Below are 4,896 nucleotides of genomic sequence, written 5' to 3' on the forward strand. Positions count from 1 at the left end.
ATCCCTTCGGCCGGGATCTACTAATTCTGTGAGCCACTCCGCAATCATGGGCCGGGCGGGTCAATTTCTGCCTGCCCTAGCCATTCTGTGCATTCCCTCTCAGGCCATATTGATGCCAATCTGTGGGAGGCCTTGCCAGCCAGTGCACTGTTCGCCAGCGCGCGGGGGTCACACACACGCTCGCCAACCTTCGCCGGCCACTCAGCGCAAATGCGCGCGCCTGCACTGGGTGGTTTTGGGGGTGTCTTTGTGTGCTTTTTCGCTTTTAGCTCTTTGGGGGTGTGGCCTCTTCCCTACAGCAAGCAGAAGGAGTCAGGACTCCCCGGTTCCTCCTCCTGTTCTTTCCCCAATGCCTCCTCAGGGGCCTCCGGGCAGTTCCATGACCCCTTCTGCCAATGATCCACCCCCTGTGCGGACTGCGTTTCAATCCCGGGCAGTGTGGTTAATGCTCACCCTGTTTCAGCCTCTTTGGGGGCGCGCCTTCCCAGCCCACAATGGAGACTACAGAACGGAGAGTTGGGACTCGCCGGTTCCTCTTCCCGTTCTTTCCCTAACACCTCTGTCTCCGGTCTCTCCTCAAGGTTCTCCCAGCCAGTCTGCACTCAGCCCCGCAGCTCACATGTGTACAAGCTGTGTGCAGAGTGCACAAAAGGTAGGTTAATTGATTCCCTTATGCCTGAGTGAAATGGTAGCTGCAGAGTGGGAGGTGCGTTATCACCGGGGCTCCACTGGCCGCCATGTCAGGTCTCTTCACAAAGTTTTCCTCACCAGTCTTTTCCCAGGCTCCAGCCCACCCTGCTGCCACCTCTACCCAGAGATCAAGGAGGGCGGCTGCCACTGCAATTTTTGCGTTGGCCCTTTATATGTCTCTTTGCATCCCCGGCCACCTGTCTCTGGCAGAGAGTGCCCCTAAGCTTTTCGGGGTTGCGTTTTGTCTGTATTTTCTTGGTTTTAGCTGCTGTAGTTTAGGGGTCCCTGTTTATGATTCAGACCCCGTTCTTCTCGGGGGAAGCTAACTGGGCGTTTCAATGTCTCTCTGATGCTAGTGCCCGTGGGCACCCAGCCCACCCCCTTGAGCCTCCACCGCACTTCTCACCCATTGGGATGTGTGAGAGTCGAATCCACTGTCCGTAGCACCAAGGCTTCTCTCCCACTATCGTTCCATTGTTTTCCAGGTGATTACTCCACTATTTAGTCGCAATTCCAGTTTGGTTTTGGGAGGAGGTCAGCGTGACTCCCATTCACTCCTCCGCCATGTTAATCTCCTACTTTGCTTTTTTTATTATTTGTTAAGATGTTACATAATTATTTTATTTTTCATCTTTCTCCTTTGTTAGTGAAGACTCTTAAGGTCAAAACTAAACCTAGTAGTACAACTTTCACTGAACTACTATGTTTGAGATGAAATATTCCCTCTCAGTATTTTCTAGATTGTATTTAATTTTATTTTCCAGAAATTATCTGGGAGAGTAATATTTAATTTTAATACATAACATAATTTGATTACCTACCATCTATATATATATATATATATATATATACACACACACACACACATATATTTATATATTTAATTAGTATTTATTTAATATTTAATTTATAATTTCTTGAAAAGTAAGTGATGCCCTTGCTCTCGAACATAATTTGTTCCGGAAGGCTGTTCAAGAAAGAATTTGCTCAAAAGCCAAATCACTTTTTCCAGTTAGAAATAATGTAAATTGAATTAATTTATTTCTGATCCTCCCAAAAGATTCCCCATTTTAACCTTTCATATAAACAGTACATGTCAAATGCACTGTTTAATCTACGAATACTTTAAAAATAAAAAGGACATGAAATGTAACTGAAAATTTAACAAAAAGGAAATAAAAAGTACAGGAAAAAATGAAAATTGATGTACACACTAGAACTTACATTTAATGTCAAGAACTATTGATGACTGAATATGGAGAGGAGGGATGAAGTTACTCTTTGGAAGGGGAGTCCCCTTCCATAAAAGTGTTGGGCAGCTGTTCTTCTGGGGTTCTTTCTCTTTCCTGTCTCTTTGCCCACTAGAACTTGCTTTAGGTTCATTGGGCCTCTGTCTCCTTAAAAACCTATCCAGGAAATCCTGGCTGCAGGTCAGCCTGGCAGTGAGGCGGCTGCCGTGGAGCACCTTTTGAATCAGAACAATGAAAAAGAAAATTCTTTTGAATTATGGACCCGAGCAGCAGGCACCTGGGGCCCAGCCTTGCCACCTCATTAAGATGACCAACATGGTTCAGACAATGTACACACTCCAGCTCCCTCAGTGCTGAGCGGAGGCCCGCCCTCAGACAGACAAATTCAAGCCACTTCTAAGAGCTTATTACCTGTTAAGTCTAAAGAAGACAATGTTCCCAGACTTCTTCATCCAGGAGTTTCAGAGAACTATGTTATGAAAATCATGAAACCGAGACGAGAGAATGGGCAGGTGAAAGCTGCAGACACTGCCATCAAGAGGAACATGAAAAAAAGCTACAAACCATTGAGTAAGCAGAAATCAGAGGAAGAGCTCAAGGATAAGAACAAGCTCTTAGAGGTCTTCAATAAGCAGTTGCACCAGAAGTTGACTTAAACTCAGGGAGAACTAAAGGACCTGACCCAAAAGGTGGAGCTGCTGGAGAAGTTTAAGGACAACTGTTTGGCAATATTGGAGAGCAAGGGCCTCAATCAGGCAGTGAAACTCTGACAACACAGCAAGAATCCAACATGGATCGTGTGGACTCTATGGTGAGGGCATGGGTGTGAGCATGTGAGGGCCAAGTGACCGCAGGGCCCTGCAGCTCTAAGAAGAACTCTGCCATAGGATCAGTAAACCCCAAGGAGCAGCCTTTGGTTATTCAGGATCGAGGAAGCAGAGAGTGGTGGATGTGCACTTAAAGTAGCATATTTATTTGACAGATGACTTTGTGCTTACAAAATGAGAGAGTCTGAGTTGAAAGTGTACTACTTTAAAACATAATAGGATAGACCTGTATAGCGAGCTTTCTGGTTTCTCTATTATACGCTATAACAAATTTCTCTCCTTACTCTTTTGCTGAGAACTGTGTAATGCAAAGGTTCAGCCTGAATTAAATTTGGCTTCTTTGGTTTCTTCCCTGAAGTAGGAAGATAATTGTTTGGGATTAAAGTCTGAGCTTCTATTATCTCTTCTCCCAAGAAGATCAGTTGTCATCTTAGAATCATAGAATACTAGATATGGAAACCATCCTCAGCTCTCCCAAGCTAATAGTCATCCCTTCAGTGGCTACTGCATTTTGTTTATTGCTTATGTAGCAGAACTCATGGAAGTGAGGTAATCTGTTGTCCTTCCTGGGGATGGAGTTCCACCAGGGTGCCCAGGAGAGAACCTGGTATGTGTGTGGATGCTCAGCAAATAATTGAATGATATTAGCAACCATCTAATTCAACGCTCCTTTCATACAAAGAGATTAACTTATATGAAGAAAATCTTCACATTTCAATAAAGATTTGTTACCCCCCAAAATACCCCCCCAAAAAACCCCCTATCCAATGAAATTTATTTTTGCCTGCATTTTAACACTTTCCTGAAGTGAAACACTGCACTGTCATTGAACGAGTTAATCACACGGTTTGTTACTTTTTGTCAAGGTGATATTTCTCAATAAAACTTTGCATTTCTTTCCATTTCCCAAGTATTTCCTAAGCATTCACTTAATTAATGAAGTAGGAATAGCCTCCCTTTCCTCCTCTTCCTCCAAAGAGAGCTCCTCAGCTGCTATTTGTTGCTGTTCCATCTGAAGGTCTAGGAGTACCTCCATAATCAGCTCAGTATTTTGGTTCTCTACCAACTTCTCCACACCATCATCATCCACCTCCAAGAGCATGAACTTGCTCAGAGATAAAATAACCTCTACAACAGACACAAGCTCATCCTCAAAGCCCTCAAAGTCTCTTAGCAACAGTCTCAGGCCACACTGTTTTCCAGACCAACTACATGGTCCTGGAAGACACTTCCCCCCATGAGTCTCAAGAAGTGAGGATATTAAAATGTTTCTTCCAGAACTGCATAAGGGTTAAATTAATTTCAGAGGTCACCTCAAAACACCTCTCAAATACTGCCTTTGTGTAGATTTTCTTAAAATTAGAAATGTCCTGCTAACCCATGGGCTGGATGAAAGCAGTTGTGTTTGGTGGCAGGAACCTAGCAATGATGAAACTTACCAACTCAGCCTCCAAGACTGGAGTGTAAACAGGAGTCTTGTCCATTACAGAAGTGCCCCGAGTGACAATTGTTTTTTCCCAGAGGTGTTTCTTCACACTTGGGACAAACACTTCATGAATTCACTCAATACAAAATTGCCTGGTTACCCAAGATTTGTTATTAGTCTGCAACATCACACTCAACTTGTTTTTCAAGATATTATTTTTTCCTGAAAACTTGCAGACTTTCAAAATGGTAGATGAGTAAAGGCTTCAATTTAAAGCCCCACTTGCATTCCCATACAACAATAACATCAGCCTGTCCTTCATTGGCTTGTGTCCTGGCAATGACTTCTCCTTTGTGGTATATGTCCTCTTTGGAATTTTCTTCTAGAAGAGGCTTGTCTCATCACAACTGAACAATTGTTGGGGAACAAATCCCTCAGCCTCTACCTATTCTTGAAATTCTGCTGTGAAATTATCAGCAGCTTCTTTATTAGAACTGGCGATCTTCCAATGCTTTTCTACTCTATAAATGTCACTTATTTTCTTAAATTTATTGACTCACCCCCTACTAGCCTTAAATGATCACTTTCAGCACTTGTTCCAGGGGTGTGTTTCAGGTCAGCATGCAGCATCTTCACTTTTTCACATAGCATTGACTCCAGTGTGCTATCATCAGCTAACTGCTTTTTGTTTATCTAAATCAAC

The 4,896-nt window shown here is 43.4% G+C and overlaps 1 pseudogene; it reads left to right on the forward strand.

The window, feature by feature from the left end:
* The first annotated feature begins 494 nt into the window (after positions 1-494).
* Positions 495-2,769, forward strand: LOC129088150 (small kinetochore-associated protein-like; annotated as a pseudogene).
* The last annotated feature ends 2,127 nt before the right edge of the window (positions 2,770-4,896 follow it).

This window comes from Pteronotus mesoamericanus, unplaced genomic scaffold (genome assembly GCF_021234165.1).
Source record: "Pteronotus mesoamericanus isolate MK-2021 breed Mesoamerican mustached bat unplaced genomic scaffold, CSHL_Meso_final scaffold_54, whole genome shotgun sequence".
Classification (NCBI taxonomy): domain Eukaryota; kingdom Metazoa; phylum Chordata; class Mammalia; order Chiroptera; family Mormoopidae; genus Pteronotus; species Pteronotus mesoamericanus.